Below are 19,987 nucleotides of genomic sequence, written 5' to 3' on the forward strand. Positions count from 1 at the left end.
AGAGTGTCAAAATATTCTGCAGCACTGTATACAGATTGTCACCATTTATATCAATCCCTTTCCCCAATGGGACTCACAATCTATTTTCCCTATCTCAGACACACACACACTGTCACGGCGCGGGGTGTGGACCCACTGGGGCGTACCGCGTAGCGGGGTAGCAGCTGGCCAACAACGTACAAAACAATGTCTATAGTTCTGAACGGGTACCTGAGGCAATGTAGACAGTAGCAGGAGCACGACTTGACTTTCACAGCAGGTAACGCCGCGGATGCAGCGGGAAGACATGACTTGACTTTAACAGCAGGTGACGCCGCGGATGCAGCGGGAAGACACGACTTGACTTTCACAGCAGGTATGATAGCACGGGATACAGGGTACAGGCAGCGGGAACGGGTAACACTGGTAACTGGAAAACGCTGGGAGAGCTTTAGCAAGACAAACTAGGGTATACAACAACGCTCAGGCAAGGAACCAGTGGACAGAGTCCCTAATTATAGTCCAGAAGACATTTGGGCTGATAATTGATAGGTGACAGCTGGACGTGTATTGGCCCTTTAAGGCCGTGCACGCGCGGGCGAGCACGCGCGCCCTGCGGAAATCAGTATGAGGACCCGGAAGACAGTGTCAGCGCCTCCCTGGAGGGAGCTGACATGGTGAAGAGGGATGTCCATGGCCGGGATCGTCTAGAGGTAAGTCAGGACGACAACCCCCGGCCCTAGACATTACAGTATCCCACCTCTTATGCCCCCTCTTCTTGGGACCAGAGAGGGAAATAAATTTCTTCACGAGGACAGGAGCATCGATGTTCTCTGGCTCCCAAGACCTCTCCTCTGGGCCAAATCCCCTCCAATCCACCAAGTAAAAAGTCCTGCCTCCTACTTTCTTGGTGGCCAGGATCTCCCTCACTTCGAAAGTTCCGGATGAACCGCCAGGGACCACTGCGGAACTAGGAATCCTGGAGTAGCGGTTCAGGACCACTGGTTTTAGCACGGAGACGTGGAAAGAGTTAGGAATCTTGAGGGTAGGAGGCAGTCGAAGCTTGTACGACACAGGATTGATCTGTAGTAGAATCTCGAAGGGTCCAAGGAACCTGGGAGCAAACTTGCAGGATGGCACCCTCAGCCGGATATTCCTGGAAGACAGCCAGACCTTTGTACCTGGAAGAAACTGGGGGGGTTCTCGTCTTCTAGTGTCTGCCTTTCTCTTCATGCGATCCACGGCCAGCAGAATAGAAGATCGTGTTTGCTGCCATATCTGCAGAAAGTTCCTGAAGGTAGAGTCGGCTGCAGGCACCTGAGACACAGTAGCGCCGGGCAGGGGTATGCGAGGAAGTTGACCGTAGACTATGAAGAACGGACTGGAGGTGGTGAACTCACTGGTATGGTTATTATAAGAGAACTCCGCCCACGGGAGCAGCTGCACCCAGTCATCGTGCCGTCTAGGGACAAAATGCCGCAGATAGTTCTCCATAATTTGGTTAATCCTCTCCACTTCTCCATTGGACTGAGGGTGGTAAGCTGAGGAGAAGTCTAACTTTACATTGAGTAGGCCGCAGAGTGCTCTCCAGAACTTTGAGGTGAACTGGACCCCTCGATCCGAGACAATATGCAGGGTTAATCCGTGCAGACGGAAGATGTTTTGCATGAAGAGATCAGCCAGTCGACTGGCAGAAGGCAGGCCAGTGAGAGGAACAAAATGAGCCATTTTAGAAAAACGATCCACAACGACCCAGATCACACTGCATCCCGCAGAGAGAGGCAGATCCGTGACGAAGTCCATAGTAATATGCCGCCAGGGGGCATTGGGCACGGGCAGTGGTTGGAGCAGACCGGCTGGTCTGGAGTGGGCATCTTTGCTGCACACACCGTACAGGAGGATACAAAGTCCAAGATGTCTTTGGGCAGCGTGGGCCACCAGAACTAACGGGCAATTAGGTCTCGGGTCTTACGGGCACCCGCGTCACCTGCCAGCTTGGAACTGTGACCCCAGCGAAGGATTCCTCTTCTACAAAAGTTCGTACAAAAGTTTTTACCGGAGGAATGTCTCTAACCTGCAGGGGGTTAACAGAGTAGATGCAGGAAGGATCGATAATATTCTGTGGGGACTCCACAGTGTCCTCTGTCTCAAATGACCTAGACAAGGCATCGGCCTTCACATTCTTGTCGGCAGGTCGGTAGTGGAGTTCGAACCGCAACCGTGCGGATTCAGCCATTGAGCCGTCTGTAGGTAGGTCAAATTATTGTGGTCCGTGAAGACCAGGATAGGATGAGCTGCGCCCTCCAGTAGGTGTCTCCACTCCTGCAAGGACAGCTTGATGGCTAGTAACTCCCGATCTCCAATCGAGTAGTTGCGCTCTGCAGAAGAAAACAGCTTGGAGTAGTAACCACATACCATCGTCTTGCCTTTTGAACCTCTCTAGAACAGTAGTGCACTGGCACCAACAGAGGAGGCGTCCACCTCCAATGAAAACTGTAAGGATACATCATGGTGGTGAAGTATAGAAGCTGACGTGAAGCCCTTTTTTAAGGTTTCAAATGCGATTTCTGCCTCTGGAGTCCATACCTTGGCATTCATACCCTTCTTAGTGAGGGTGGAGATGGGAGCTATCAGAGAAGAGAAGTTGGGAATGAACAGTCTGTAGAAGTTGGCGAATCCGAGGAAGCCTTGTATGGCCCTTAAGCCTTGGGGACGTGGCCACTCCAGGACAGCCTTGACCTTTTCAGGGTCCATCTTGAGACCTTGATCAGAGATGATATAGCCCAGCAAGGGAAGAGACTTCTCTTGGAACACGCACTTCTCCAACTTGGCGTAAAGATGATTCTCCCTAATCTAAGCAGCACCTGGCAGACATGGCCCTGATGAGTCACAAAATCTGGGGAAAAAAATCGATATCATCGAGATACACCACAACACAGACATAGAGGAGATCACGAAAAATATCATTCACAAATTCTTGAAATACTGCGGGAGCGTTACACAGGCCGAAGGGCATGACCAAATATTCGTAGTGTCCATCACGTGTGTTAAATGCAGTCTTCCACTCGTCACCCTGACGGATCCAGATTAGATTGTAAGCCACCCGCAGGTCAAGTTGGAAATTTTTTTTGCCCGCGTATACGATCAAAGAGCTCTGAAATCAATGGCAAAGGGTACCTGTTCTTCACTGTGAACTGATTGAGGCCTCGGTAGTCAATGTAGGGTCGAAGGGATCCATCCTTCTTTTTGACAAAGAAAAACCCGGCTCCGGCCGGGGATGAACACTTTCGTATGAAGCCCCTCTCCAGATTCTCTTTAATGTAGGCCGACATAGACTGGGTCTCTGGCAAGGAGAGAGGGTATACTCTACCGCGAGGAGGGGACGAATCAGGAACCAAGTCGATAGGACAATCGTATTCTCAATATCTCTGCCTCCTTTTTGTTGAAGAAATCAGCGAACTGAGAGTAACAAGGAGGCAACCCTGTCAATGACTGATGCGGAGAAGGCTGGGATGGATGGACATGAGCCAGACAGCGGTCTAGACACTTGGGACCCCACTGGAGAACCTCTCCGGAGTTCCAATCCAGGACTGGGGCGTGAAGACGGAGCCAAGGCAAACCCAGCAGCACGGGGTTGACGGCCTTGGACAGGACATACAGGGAGATGAGCTCAGAATGAAGAGCTCCCACTTGGAGTCTCAAAGGCTTGGTCACAGACAATACTGAGTCAGGCAAAGGCAGTCCATCTACCGAGGCAACGATCAACGGTCTCTCCAGCAAAACAGTGGACAACTGAAGAAGATCCACAAGGTCTTGACAGATGAAATTGGCTGCGGAGCCAGAGTCCAGGTAGGCAGAGACTGGATGAGGTCTCTCGCCAGCGACAATGGTCACAGGCATAAACAGCTTGGAAGAGAGTTCTCCATGAAGTGCAGTAGCACCCAAGGTTGTCTCTCCAACCAATCCCAGGCATTGGGGTTTCTTAGGCCTCTGGGAACACAAACGCACGACATGGCCAGCGAGGCCGCAATATAGGCAGAGTCCAAAGGTGCGCCTGCGCTGTTTTTCTTGAACGGATAGTTTAAGCCGATCCACCTGCATCGAAACCTCGGGCGCAGCAGAAGAACAAGGCAAGAGGGGTTACTGGAAGTTGGGCGCCAGTCTAGGAAGCTGTTTCTCCTGTAGAATCTCTTGGGATCTCTCTCTGAGCCTTATGTCCACACGGGTAGCCAGTAGAATCAGGTCATCCAGGGCAGCTGGGAGATCTCGAGCAGCCAGTTCGTCTTTGATCTCAGGCAATAGGCCATGCCAGAAGGATGCTACCAAGGCCTCATTGTTCCAGGACAATTCTCCAGCCAGAGTCCGGAACTGGATGGTGTATTCGCCCATGGAGGCGTTCTCCTGAAGCAGGTTAAAGATAGCAGTGGCTGCATCGTCCTTCGGCCAGTGCTATGAGTGACTCGGCGCAGACAGGCACGATGGCGTCACTACATCGCGCCTGTCTACGCCGAGCCGCTCACAGCATAGTGAATGCTGCAGCAAGGAGCCGTCAGCTCCTTGCTCCAGCATTGAATTCAACTGTATCTGCGTCCTGAGGACGCAGATACATTTGGAATCGGGACCAACGGGGTCAGCGCTGTGTGGAAACGGGGGCCCTGTGGTAGGCAAATAGTAATAAATTTGTGATTGGTTTAGGTGAATCAGTAGTTATTGCAATAAAACATTATGGCTAGATGTCCCTCAAGATGCTATTAAAACACTATTGTTATGTAGTAAATTAGTTTATCGCATTCCTGGCTGAAATAGAAATACAACATAGTGACAGAAGGGTTTATCAAATTAGATTTTGACTTTTTTATTTTTAAGCATGTGTTTTAAAGAAAACCTAAAATAAACTGGTACTTATGGATAATAGCAAATATTTTCTTAAATGTTAACTTCTTTTCAGTTTTGCTATATTAGGAAAGAGCTGTTAATGTCAGATCTTCTTAACTATACACCGAGTTCCAAATTATTATGCAAATGTTATTTTCGCTGATTTTCCTAAATAGTCGATGCAAATGACAGTCAGTATAATCTTCAAGCCATGAACCGTTGGAGTATAATGCAAATTTTATCGAACAAATCTCCTAATCATAACAGATTTTTTTTTAGAAGTAAAAAACTCAAAATGCACTGTTTCAAATTATTATGCACAACAGAGATCAAAATATTTTGAATTTGCAGCATCAGGAGGTCATATTTACAGCTCTTTCAATAAATAAAAACTTAGCAGGCCAAGTTACATGTTAACATAGGACCCCTTCTTTGATATCACCTTCACAATTCTTGCATCCATTGAATTTGTGAGTATTTGGACAGTTTCTGCTTGAATATCTTTGCAGGATGTCATTATAGCCTCCCAGAGCTTCTGTTTTGATGTGAACTGCCTCCCACCCTCATAGATATTTTGCTTGAGGATGCTCCAAAGGTTCTCAATAGGGTTGAGGTCAGGGGAACATGGGGGTCACATCATGAGTTTCTCTCCTTTTATGCTCATAGCAGCCAATGACACAGAGGTATTCTTTGCAGCATGAGATGGTGCATTGTCATGCATGAAGATAATTTTGCTACGGAAGGCACGGCTCTTCTTTTTGTACCACGGAAGAAAGTGGTCAGTCATAAACTCTACGTACTTTGCAGAGGTAATTTTCACACCGTCAGGGACCCTAAAGGGGCATATCAGCTCTCTCCCCATGATTCCAGCCCAAAACAGGACTCCGCCACCTCCTTGCTGACGTTGCAGCCTTGTTGGGACATGGTGGCCATTCACCAACCATCCACTACTCCATCCATGTGGACCATGCAGGGTTGCACGACACTCATCAGTAAAAAACACGGTTTGAAAATTAGTCTTGATGTATTTCTGAGCCCACTGCTACCGTTTCTTCTTGTGAGCATTGTTTAGGGGTGGCCGAATAATCGCTTTATGCACACTTGCAAACCTCTGGTGTATCCTACACCTTGAGGTTCGCGGGACTCCAGATGCACCAGCGGCTTCAAATACCTGTTTGCTGCTTTGCAATGGCATTTTAGCAGCTGCTCTCCTAATTCTATTAATTTGTCTGGCAGAAACCTTCCTCGTTATGCCTTTATCTGATTGAACCCGTCTGTGCTCTGAATCAGCCACAAATCTTTTCACAGTACGATGATCACGCTTACGTTTTCTTGAAATATCCAATGTTTTCATACCTTGTCCAAGGTATTGCACTATTTCATGCTTTTCGGCAGCAGAGAGATCCTTTTTCTTTCCCATATTGCTTGAAACCTGTGGCTTGCTTAATAATGTTGAACGTCCTTCTTAAGTAGTTTTCCTTTGATTGGGCAAACTAATTATCACAGGTATCTGAGATTGATTACAATGATCCAAAGAGCCCTTAGGGTATGTGCACACGCTAGCTGTCATTTACGTCTGAAAAGACAGACTGTTTTCAGGAGAAAACAGCTGCCTCGTTTCAGTCGTAAATGCTCCTCCTCGCATTTTGCGAGGCTTCTCTGACAGCCATAAATTTTGAGCTGTGCTTCATTGGGTTCAATGAAGAACGGCTCAAATTACGTCTGAAAGAAGTGTCCTGCACTTCTTTGACGAGGCTGTATTTTTACGCGGCGTCGTTTGACAGCTATCAAACGACGCGTAAATGACAGGTTGTCTGCACAGTACGTCGGCAAACCCATTCAAATGAATGGGCAGATGTTTGCCGACGTATTGTAGCCTTATTTTCAGACGTAAAACGAGGCATAACACGCCTCGTTTACGTCTGAAAATAGGTCGCGTGAACCCAGCCTAAGACACAATACCATCCATGAGTTTAAAGAGGCTCTGTCACCAGATTTTGCAATCCCTATCTGCTATTGCAGCAGATAGGCGCTGCAATGTAGATTACAGTAACGTTTTTATTTTTAAAAAACGAGCATTTTTGGCCAAGTTATGACCATTTTTGTATTTATGCAAATGAGGCTTGCAAAAGTCCAAGTGGGCGTGTTTAAAAGTAAAAGTCCAAGTGGGCGTGTATTATGTGCGTACATCGGGGCGTTTTTACTACTTTTACTAGCTGGGCGTTCTGACGAGAAGTATCATCCACTTCTCTACACAACGCCCAGCTTCTGGCAGTGCAGACACAGCCGTGTTCTCGAGAGATCACGCTGTGTCGTCACTCACAGGTCCTGCATCGTGTCGGACGAGCGAGGACACATCGGCACCAGAGGCTACATTTGATTCTGCAGCAGCATCAGCGTTTGCAGGTAAGTCGATGTAGCTACTTACCTGCAAACGCTGATGCTGCTGCAGAATCAACTGTAGCCTCTGGTGCCGATGTGTCCTCGCTCGTCCGACACGATGCAGGACCTGTGAGTGACGTCACAGCGTGATCTCTCGAGAACACGCTGTGTGTCTGCACTGCCAGAAGCTGGGCGTTCTGAAGAGAAGTGGATGATACCTCTCGTCAGAACGCCCAGCTAGTAAAAGTAGTAAAAACGCCCCGATGTACGCACATAATACACGCCCACTTGGACTTTTACTTTTAAACACGCCCACTTGGACTTTTGCAAGCCTCATTTGCATAAATACAAAAATGGTCATAACTTGGCAAAAAATGCTCGTTTTTTAAAAATAAAAACGTTACTGTAATCTACATTGCAGCGCCGATCTGCTGCAATAGCAGACAGGGGTTGCAAAATCTGGTGACAGTGCCTCTTTAATTGAAAAACTAATAATTAAATATTTACGACACTTAAATCCAATGTGCATAATAATTTGGAACGCGTTGTAGCGTCTGAAGTAGCCTGAAATTCACCTCTTGTGCCAGGCTGTTGCTCTGTCCATCCCCTATGCTTTAGACTGAAGCTCTGCCTGTTTAGATTGGCTGTTGGGTAAAAGCACAAACTCTCCAGGAAGTCAAAGCATGAATGGGGGCACTGATTTCCATTACAGCATTGCTATGAATAAAGAGAGTTTATAGACTACAAGCAACCAAGCCATCACTGAGAAAAGGAAACTTAGCAGGTTATTGCCACACATACAAATAACCCTCAGAAAGGGGTGTGGGTGGGGGCTAGAGATCCTCTTTAATGTGTGCTTCCTCTAGTAAAGCAGATTGGGGCATGGGTATTAATATGCTGCAGCTTTAAATCTGACATAGTTATTGTATAAAGTACAGATGTGTCCACCCTTACGTTTGCTTGAATTTAGTTAAGGACTCCAATTCTTCATGAAATAAATTCAATTCAATATCGTGACATGCTAGCAAAACCCTTGACAGGCTACAATTCACACTACAACCAGACATAGATACATAATAGCATTGACATCTCGTGAAATAGTATCGCAAAATCATGTTTTTTTCAAAGATGGACATTTTGCGCCACACATCGTAGGATATGTTGAGATATGAGAAAGGGTAAGAAGGGTCACATCTCTGTTTATGCAATTACCTTATATTAATGTAAATTCACCAAAGTTAAATTCCTTTGTATATTTAATACATGAAAAATGAAAAAAGCTGGAAAAATGATTATGGGTTACTCAGCTTCTGTCTGATGCTTCATATAATTTATCTTCTCTAAAGCCATGATATTTATATTTCTAGAAGACCAAACATATAATTTCAGAATTCAAATCCATGAAAACTAGGTACAAGTTTCTTAAAATAGCACCAAAAAGACATTCACAGATTCAGGAGAATTGTCAGTTATCTGAGGTAAATAATTATATATGTCAATGGGAACTGAAAGAAAAAGGTACTAACAAAATACTATCTGTTCCCTCTGGTACGACGACTAGGCCACAGTCACCTTGCGTCAATTTTAAAGGGTTGACTTCTGAGCAGTTTGCAGCTTTTCTATGTCAGAAAACTGGCATAGAAAATTTGGTCAATTACTCCCGTATGTCATGTGTATTTGTATTGTTATCTCAGCATGTTCTAGATGTCGCATTTCGGTGGTGTTATTTCCCCATGGACTATAATGAACAAATAATAAACAATAAAAATTATTTAAAAATGTATGCAGTCAAGTCCCTTTTATTGAACCATTTCCTAGAACGGTTTTATTTTTTTTAATTTTTTTTGATAAAAGGTGTAAAAAGTAACAGCAAAAAACACTTTAAACACGTGTATTCACTGTGATCTTTAGAGTGATGATAGCGTGCTTCTTCGGTCGCTACTGCCCGAGCCCAGCTTTGTGTGAACAAGCTCTTAAACTTTAGTCAAAGTACCACTGTCATTATTATTAGTAAATTATTGCTTGTGTTTTTCATATTAAGGACAAATGGATGTGTATATAAACTCTAACAAGATATATAATGGTTATAATGTGCAACCAATTTATTGGTAGGTAGGTCATTCAGCTTAGTTTGCAGGCATGGGAATAAATATATTAACCCTCTGGTATACAGCTGTAGAGAATCTAAATTTCTTATTGGATAGAAAAATAGGATTACATGTAGCGACAGCTGAGCATTAGTATACAGCTTGGGGGAAAAGAAATCTGACGCTGACAAGAGAGGAAGATGTAGAGAGAAAGAGAATCCGTGAAAGCGAAGAAGTAAAAATCATAATTACAGGCTACCTAATGGATTTCCATCATTTTCCCATTATCATGGAGGTAATTTAGATACTGTTAACTGCATTCTGGAGAAAGAAGAAAGAACTTCTGTATAAATACAGTTGTAGCCTTTATTGCAATACCCCAGGGGCATATCCGAAATGTTTAGTCAAACCTTTAAAATATAGGTTTACCTTTGGTAATTCTAACATCATGAACATGAAAGTAAGGGAATTGCCTACAGTAATAGTGATTTCCAGCATATGTTGTTATTGCAATTGCTTCTTTTATTCACTAGGACATTCTAATAATACACATAGGGCTGCAAGAAATTTCAGATTTCTTACCATTGACCTGAATCCTCTTCAAAAACAACAAGAGGTTGCCCAACTTGAAAAAAATAAATATATGGGCTGCTGCATTTGGGCCAAATAAAAAAAAAGCCCAAACTTGCATCTTCAGCGCAAATGGTCTCTGTTTACATTGCAGCAGCGATAACGTGTCATATTGCACATGACCACCGCAGGCAATCACTGGCCGCATCGGTCACACACTGTACATGATGGCATCACCGCACCACTGTAAAAGTTGCATTGGTCTTAAAAAATGTAGAAGGCTTGGGGTAACATGGCGATGACCAATGCATAACAGATGTCACATAATGTTGCACGATGAAAATCTAAAATTCGCACATGCAATTTACACACAATCCTACAATTTGACATCCCAGACCTATACAGTAAGCAATAGGAACAAAAAATTACACCACACTTCACAGAAAAATGTTTCATGGGTATAGGATTATTGGAATATGAAGCAAACACATAGCGGAGCTCTCACCTGGAAGAGTTGTGATACATTATACATAAAACACTAATGTGCCAGCAGACCCCTAGAGCAGTGTTGTGATCTGCCCACACAGTATCATGCTCCCATAGTTCCTCCCCACAGTATAATGCCCCCATAGATCCCCGACACAGTATAATGCCACTATACCCTGCCTCTCACACAGTATAATGCCCACACAATATAATGCCGAATAGCTGCCCCTGCACAGTACAATGCCCCCATACAGTATCAGTATAATGCCCACATACAGTATAATGCTCCCATAAATGCACCCTTACAGTATAAAGCCAACACAGATGCCCCCATTCAGTATAATGCCCACAAAGATGCCCCCATACAGTATAATTCCCCATAACTGTCCCCATACAGCATAATGCACCATAGCTGCCCCATACCGTATAATGCCCACACAGATGCCACATAGTGCCACAGTGACCACTGTAGATAGTGCCCACATAGATGGTGCCAGTGCCCACATACCACCACTGTGCCCACACAGTGCCTACATATAAAGTGCTGTTGCCCACACAGTGCCCACATATATAGTGATAGTGCCCACATATAAAGTGCCAGTGCCCACATAGTGCCACAGTGCTCATGTAGATGGTGCCTATATAGTGCCACAGTGCCCATGTAGATAGTGCCCACATAGTGCCACAGTGCCCACATATAAAGTGCCAGTGCCCACATAGTGCCTCAGTGCCCATGTATATAGTGCCTATGTAGTGCCACAGTGCCCATGTAGATAGTGCCACACTCCCCTTGAAGATAGCGCTACCCTGCCTGTAGTTAGAGCAAACCCCCCTGTAGATAGCTTCATTGGGGCTCCCTCTAAGAGCGGAATCCCCAGCCAGAGCATCAATCACGCTGTGGCCAGGAAATCCGCTCCTGCAGTATCCCCTGACATCACTGTTCATATATGCATAGTGACGCGGCGCCAGTGGCTTCTCCAGGAGCGGAATCCCCAGCCAGAGCGTCGGCAACGCTCTGGCCGGGGATTACGCTTCAGGAAGAGCCTTTGACGTCACTGTCCATATATGGATAGTGATGCCAGGGGCTTCTCTAGTAGAGGAATCCCCAGCCAGAGCGTCAGCAACGCTATGGCTGGCGATTCCACTTCAGGAAGAGCCCCCGACGTCACTGTCCATATAGGGATAGTGACGCCAGGGGCTTCTCCAGGAGGGGAATCCCCGGTCAGAGCGTTGGAAATGCTCTGACCGGCGGATTCCTCTCCAGGAGGAGCCCCTGATGTCACTGTCCATATATGGACAGTGATGTTAGGGGCTTTAAGATGTCGGAATCCCTGGCCAGTGTGTCGGCAACATTCTGGCCAGGGATTCCGCTCCAGGAGTAGCCCCTGACCTCACTGTCTATATATGGATAGTGACACGGCGCCAGTGGCTCCTCCTGAAGCAGAATCCCCAGCCAGAGCATTGGCAACACTCTGGCCGGGGATTCCGCTTCAGGAAGAACCTCTGATGTCACTGTCCATATATGGATAATGACGTCAGGGGCTTCTCCAGGAGGGGAATCCCCGGCCAGAGTGTCGGCAACGCTCTGACCGGGGATTCCTCTCTGGAAGGAGCCCCTGATGTCACTGTCCATATATATGGACAGTGATGTTAGGGGCTTTAAGATGTCGGAATCCCCGACCAGAATGTCGGCAACGCTCTGGTCGTGCATTCCGCTCCTGGGGGAGCCCTTGACGTCATTGTCCATATATGAATAGTGACGTCAAGGGCTTTTCCAAGACAAGAGTCAACAGCTAGAGAGCTTGCGCTGCTCTGGCCCGGGGCTCCATAGTTGAATGCTGAAGCAGGGAGCTGACAGTTCCGTGCTTCAGCATTGGATTCAACTGTATCTGCGTCCTGAGGACATACCACTGGCTGCCCAGGACAGTGGCACACTGCCCGGAATCCGGGACTGTCCCACGGAATCCGGGACGTTTGGGAGGTATGCAGTGAGCTAAACATGAAAAATACTATTTTCTGGCATAGAAAGAGGAACTAGCTTTTCGCACAAAAATGTTGCGACTTTTTGCTTTTCCGGCACCTCTGGCACTTTAAAAAAAGGGGCCGGGGATTACCCAGAGTCTGACAGATTTAATATAATTTACGCAAAAAAACTGGCGTAATTTATAGCGGAAATCTGTTTTATTGCATCTTACTCCAACATCCTTCATTCTTAGACTGGAATATTAAGTACCAGTAGTCTACATAAATCTCCCACACTAAATGCCGGGTGTGCCTTCTTGTGTTTTTGTATCTTCTTAAAGAGGCTCTGTCACCACATTATAAGTGTCCTGTCTCCTACATAAGGAGATCGGCGCTATAATGTAGGTGACAGTAATGCTTTTTATTAAAAAAAACAATCTATTTTCACCACTTTATTAGCGATTTTAGATTTATGCTAATGAGTTTCTCAATGGACAACTGGGCGTGTTTACTATTGACCAAGTGGGCGTTGTACAGAGGAGTGTATGACGCTGACCAATCAGCGTCATACACTTCTCCCCATTCATTTAGGCAGCGCATAGGGATCCTTTTAGATCAGTATGTGCTGACTTATACTAATACATTAACAATACTGAAGTGTTTAGACAGTGAATAGACATTCCACGGGATGTCTATTCACAATCCCTGCACTTCGTTACTGTTTCTGTGGTAGTTACAGCAGAGCAAGCGTAATCCCGCGATATTACGCTGTAAATGACAGGTTACAGCGAGATTACGCTTGCTCTGCTGTAACTACTGAGTGAGATCGGTCCAGAAAAAATTATCTCGCGGGCCTTATACGGTTTGCGGGCCGGACGTTCCCCACCCCTGCTGTACTAGATGTCAAGAAACAAAAAAAGTACTTAAAGAGGCTCTGTCACCAGATTTTGCAACCCCTATCTGCTATTGCAGCAGATAGGCGCTGCAATGTAGATTACAGTAACGTTTTTATTTTTAAAAAACGAGCATTTTTGGCCAAGTTATGACCATTTTTGTATGTATGCAAATGAGGCTTGCAAAAGTACAACTGGGCGTGTTTACAGTAAAAGTACAACTGGGCGTGTATTATGTGTGTACATCGGGGCGTTTTTACTTCTTTTACTAGCTGGGCGTTAGGAATGGGAGTGTATGATGCTGACGAATCAGCATCATCCACTTCTGTTCGTTAACACCCAGCTTCTGGCAGTGCAGACACAGCGTGTTCTCGAGAGATCACGCTGTGACGTCACTCACTTCCTGCCCCAGGTCCTGCATCGTGTCGGCCACATCGGCACCAGAGGCTACAGTTGATTCTGCAGCAGCATCAGCGTTTGCAGGTAAGTAGCTACATCGACTTACCTGCAAACGCCGATGCTGCTGCAGAATCAACTGTAGCCTCTGGTGCCGATGTGTCCTCGCTCGTCCGACACGATGCAGGACCTGGGTCAGGAAGTGAGTGATGACACAGCGTGATCTCTCGAAAACACGCTGTGTCTGCACTGCCAGAATCTGGGCGTTCTGAAGAGAAGTGGATGATACTTCTCGTCAGAACGCCCAGCTAGTAAAAGAAGTAAACACGCCCAGATGTAACACACATAATACACGCCCACTTGGACTTTTACTTTAAACACGCCCAGTTGGACTTTAGCAAGCCTCATTTGCATAAATACAAAAATGGTCATAACTTGGCCAAAAATGCTCGTTTTTTAAAAATAAAAACGTTACTCTTATCTACATTGCAGCGCCGATCTGCTGCAATAGAAGATAGGGATAGGGGTTGCAAAATCTGGTGACAGAGCCTCTTTAAATGTAACGACTGTCTCCAGCTCTATGGCCCACTGTTTTCCGCACTGCCAGTAGTGATGTCACATCACTTGGAACATCACGACACATGAATATTGCAGTCAATCATGACATGACCATGTAGACTTTTTTTCCAGGTGAAATTTTTCTGTTTGCACCAAAAGATGCTATCAACTTTGTCATGTCACATGTATATTCACTATGTTGAACCTACTGAGTATTATTCTTTCATATTAGTGGAGCGCACAGGTCAGACCTGGCATAGAGCTTGTGTCTGGTTTATAGCAGTCCTTCATTATCAGCCGTGCGGCATTTTACATAGTGCCAAACTCCTCCTCAGGGACAGTATTGATAAATCCGGGATATGTAAACAAGGTTGTTCCTACCTCCTGTCAGAAAGAGATTACTTATCCATGATGTTGGTTATGTCCTTTTGAACTATTATGGGTTTTAATTATATTTATTTGCGAGGGGTCTGCTCTTTACAGAAAAATCTCCCTTTGTTGATTATGTTGTGTAATGAAGCGGTTTTCTGTTTTTGTCCAATTCATTAGGATATATGACTCACTTACATTCTGATCAATGGACTAAGGTAGATTTTACTAAACCATTTTACAGCACAGAATAGCATATCCTTGGTGGTTTTACATGTAATTGTATTGTAAACAACAGATCTAGATCATGATCCAAGAGCTAACCAAGATCTAATCAGATGTGCTATGTCCAAGTGATTTCATGTAGAGACCTTATTGGCAAGATTAGTACATGACAATGGATGTAAATAGACTGAAATGACAGGACACCAGAAACCCTCTCTACCAGCTGACAAAGTCGCTTTCACAGCTCAAATATGTGGACTACAGTAGATGTAGCAAATATATACTGTATATAACAATAAATCCATGTACTCACCAATCTTCAAGTGCATGTCCAACATCAGTTCTTACCCCAGTCCCAAAAATAGGATAAGTGACAGTTGTTCATCAACTGAATCTCCTAACAGTTTCCAAGTACAGAAGCTGCAAAAGGACAAACTTCCTCAAATGGTGATATAACCAGTATGTTAAAATTTACTTAATTATATTGCACGTATATCAGCCCCTTTATTAAAAATTAGAGTTCCCTCCTGCAAGACTTTTGCTGTTTCCTTAAAAAGGTTTGTTGGTTTATGGAAAATCTTAAGAAATGCATTGCAAATATGATTTTAGAAAACGCACTAATATGATTTTATCATAAGTTCTGCGCCATTTTAGTTCAGTTAGAAGGCACACCCCCTTTGTTATGACAGTCGTATCTTTCCACTACACGCTGATCCCGTCCATAATATGGTCGCAGTCAGGACCGATTCTAGCTTTTCTGCTGCCTGAGGGGAAAATGGAAATGCCCCTCCCCCATCCACACCCCCAAAAAAAAAAAAATCGTAAGTAAGAAACAACTTGTGAAACGGAAATTTTTTTTTTTAAAACTGTGTGAAAAAAAAATATATACATTATTGAACATCATTGTTAGAAGTTGCAAGGTCTCATAATGCTACAGGCAATTGTGTAGTAAATATCCCTATGTTACCCCAGGTATAAGTACTAGTAAAATGACAAGGGCAACGTGTATCCAAAATGAAAACACAAAAATGAAACAACAATGTCAGTGTTCAAACTTGTGTCAGGGCCCCTTTAATGGCTCTTTACAGTCAGTATAGTAACACATGCTGCACTTTACAGTCAGTATAGTAACGCATGCTGCACTTTACAGTCAGTATAGTAACACATGCTGCTCTTTACAGTCAGTATAGTAACGCACGCTGCACTGTACAGTCAGTATAGTAACGCATGCTGCACTTTACAGTCAGTATAGTAACGCATGCTGCACTTTACAGTCAGTATAGTAAAGCATGCTGCACTTTACAGTCAGTATAGTAACGCATGCTGCACTTTACAGTCAGTATAGTAACGCACGCTGCACTTTACAGTCAGTATAGTAACGCATGCTGCACTTTACAGTCAGTATAGTAACACATGCTGCTCTTTACAGTCAGTATAGTAACGCACGCTGCACTGTACAGTCAGTATAGTAAAGCATGCTGCACTTTACAGTCAGTATAGTAACACATGCTGCACTTTACAGTCAGTATAGTAACGCATGCTGCACTTTACAGTCAGTATAGTAAAGCATGCTGCACTTTACAGTCAGTATAGTAACGCATGCTGCACTTTACAGTCAGTATAGTAAAGCATGCTGCGCTTTACAGTCAGTATAGTAACACATGCTGCACTTTACAGTCAGTATAGTAACGCATGCTGCACTTTACAGTCAGTATAGTAAAGCATGCTGCACTTTACAGTCAGTATAGTAACGCATGCTGCACTTTACAGTCAGTATAGTAACACATGCTGCTCTTTACAGTCAGTATAGTAATGCATGCTGCACTTTACAGTCAGTATAGTAACGCATGCTGCACTTTACAGTCAGTATAGTAACGCACGCTGCACTTTACAGTCAGTATAGTAATGCATGCTGCACTTTACAGTCAGTATAGTAACACACGCTGCACTTTACAGTCAGTATAGTAACGCGTGCTGCACTTTACAGTCAGTATAGTAATGCATGCTGCACTTTACAGTCAGTATAGTAACGCATGCTGCTCTTTACAGTCAGTATAGTAACGCACGCTGCACTGTACAGTCAGTATAGTAACACATGCTGCTCTTTACAGTCAGTATAGTAACACATGCTGCACTTTATAGTCAGTATAGTAACACATGCTGCGCTTTACAGTCAGTATAGTAACACATGCTGCACTTTACAGTCAGTATAGTAACGCATGCTGCACTTTACAGTCAGTATAGTAAAGCATGCTGCACTTTACAGTCAGTATAGTAACGCATGCTGCACTTTACAGTCAGTATAGTAACGCATGCTGCTCTTTACAGTCAGTATAGTAACGCATGCTGCACTTTACAGTCAGTATAGTAACGCATGCTGCTCTTCACAGTCAGTATAGTAACGCATGCTGCTCCTCACAGTCAGTATAGTAACGCATGCTGCTCTTTACAGTCAGTATAGTAACGCATGCTGCACTTTACAGTCAGTATAGTAACGCATGCTGCTCTTCACAGTCAGTATAGTAATGCATGCTGCACTTTACAGTCAGTATAGTAACGCATGCTGCTCTTTACAGTCAGTATAGTAACGCATGCTGCACTTTACAGTCAGTATAGTAACGCACGCTGCACTGTACAGTCAGTATAGTAACACATGCTGCGCTTTACAGTCAGTATAGTAATGCATGCTGCACTTTACAGTCAGTATAGTAACGCATGCTGCTCTTCACAGTCAGTATAGTAACACATGCTGCTCTTTACAGTCAGTATAGTAACGCATGCTGCACTTTACAGTCAGTTTAGTAACGCACAATGCACTTTACAGTCAGTATAGTAACGCATGCTGCACTTTACAGTCAGTATAGTAACGCATGCTGCTCTTTACAGTCAGTATAGTAACGCATGCTGCACTTTACAGTCAGTATAGTAACGCACGCTGCACTGTAGTCAGTATAGTAAAGCATGCTGCGCTTTACAGTCAGTATAGTAACACATGCTGCACTTTACAGTCAGTATAGTAACGCATGCTGCTCTTCACAGTCAGTATAGTAACACATGCTGCTCTTTACAGTCAGTATAGTAACGCATGCTGCACTTTACAGTCAGTTTAGTAACGCACAATGCACTTTACAGTCAGTATAGTAACGCATGCTGCACTTTTTCTGTCCACTTCTGTTGGATCTGTACAACCAATCCGTAATATTTGTAAACCGAAACTACACAGACCGGACTAGGAATTAATGTAATCGAGCCAGCAATATAATCTGAAAACTATTCACTGCATGTTCAGGCCTTAAAGGGGTTGTCCAAAGTTTAAATGTTATCCCATCTCTACAGGATAGGAGATAACATGCTGATCAGTGGAGGTCCCTCGTACCCCTGAGTTAATGACGCTGCAGGTCAAGCACACACCCTGCCGATCCGGTTACTCAGAGGTACAAGGGACCACCGTTCTAGTTATCAGTGGGGGTCCCAGTGGTCGGACCGGTCACCGATCAGCATGTTATGTCCTATCCTGTAGACAGGGGGTAACATTTAATCTTGGAACAACCCCTTTAACTGCAAGGGGCAAAAATTTATATTTAGAAAAAAAGGCATATGGAACAGAAGCAAAGCAAAAAATAAACTGCGCACAACCTATAAATAAAAATGTACCAGCAGTGTATATACCGCACAGATCCATATATAGCAGCAGTGAATATACCGCACATATAAATATATACCAGCAGTGAATATTATCAGCCACAGTCCGCCCTTCTCCTCCTCCTCCCATCCAATAACATGTGGAGGCTGAGGAGAGGTGCAGAGGTGCCATACTTCTCCGCTGCAAGCTCTGTTGTGAACTTGTGATATTCTGCACACAGGGGCGGATATAGGATTGAAATCTAGGGCAGGGGTGGACAAAACACAAACTGTGAACAGACCATATTTTCCCCCCTGCTCCCCCTAACACCACCCCTATTGAACTCTGCCACCTGTCAACGAAAAAATCATCTGTCAGAAGGAATAATGTTTCCCGATGAGTACAAGAAAGCCCCACCTGGGAATTAGACTTTCTTGTACTCCACAATGGGGAAAAAAAATTTCCCCTCTGGTGGATGACTGTTCAGTTGACAGGAAGCAGAGTTACATGAAGGGAAATTATTTTTCCTTGACCTCTAGTTTCTATTGTGGCGCAGGGGAGAAAAAAGTATAGGTTTTATATTTTTATTACTGCTAACTTTTATTTTTTTTCTATGTTCGGCTCGACCATTTAGACTAAGTCATAGATTAGTTGGACTACTTCGATAATGTAAGCTTTTTTTGTTTTTTTTTTAAATAAAATGATGAAAGAGGGTTGTTTTTATTTCAATAAGAATTTTTTTCTTATGTCTGTTTTTTACATTTTTAATTACCGCCTTTGTAATGGCCGCTGTCTGCTTTACAGCGTCCATAGTAAGGCAGGACTTAGCGTGAGCCAGTAAAAAGGCTAACAGTAACGCCCCATTATTACCCCGTTACCCACCGCCACCAGGGGTGCCGGGAAGAGCCGGGTACCACCCAGTAACCGACCATCTGTAGTGATGGTCGGGTACTGGAGCGACTGCAGGCTGGTATTATAAGGCTGGGAGGAACAAAAACCCAAAAGGACCACGTTTTTTTGTTTTCCCACCCTGGTAATGCTGCTGTATCTGGCTGGTTATGAAAAATGGGGGGCCCCCACGTCGTTTTAAAAAAATAAAAAAATTGTTGAAAAAAACTACGTGGGTTCCCCCCTAATATTTCATAACCAGCCAGATACAACAATCAGACAGCTGCGATTACTAAGGGTAATCTAGTATTAAAAAAACAGACACAAAATATTTATTTTTTATTGAAATAAAAATGCCCCCACACAAACGTCTTTGACCATTTTATAAAAAAAAAAATAATGAAGTGTATATCGTCGAGGTAGTCCAAACATTCCAGCGGAACCTGCAAAACCAAAATTTGCAATAAGGAAAATAAAAAACTTATATTCACCCATAGGAGTCTTCTCCACCTGTGCCGCAATAGAAACTAGAGGTCAATGAACTGTAATTTCTATTGTGGCGCACAAGACCTAGAAATGCGCCAAAAATATTCTGTGCGCCAGAAAAAGCTAAGGCAGGGACTGCTCTAATAAAAATGATAACACCTTTCTTTTAAAGTGTAACTCAATTTTTAAAAACTTTTGACATGTCACAC

The 19,987-nt window shown here is 44.3% G+C and overlaps 1 protein-coding gene across 1 annotated transcript in view; it reads right to left on the bottom strand.

The window, feature by feature from the left end:
* The window catches only part of PAM (peptidylglycine alpha-amidating monooxygenase), a 223,999-nt gene extending 208,817 nt beyond the window's left edge, over window positions 1-15,182 (bottom strand). Inside the window, exon 1 of the mRNA XM_075836954.1 lies at window positions 15,096-15,182. The gene's annotated coding sequence lies outside the window, so the exon portion shown is untranslated. The remainder of the gene's footprint in view (window positions 1-15,095) is intronic.
* Window positions 15,183-19,987: the final 4,805 nt, after the last annotated feature.

This window comes from Rhinoderma darwinii, chromosome 1 (genome assembly GCF_050947455.1).
Source record: "Rhinoderma darwinii isolate aRhiDar2 chromosome 1, aRhiDar2.hap1, whole genome shotgun sequence".
Classification (NCBI taxonomy): domain Eukaryota; kingdom Metazoa; phylum Chordata; class Amphibia; order Anura; family Rhinodermatidae; genus Rhinoderma; species Rhinoderma darwinii.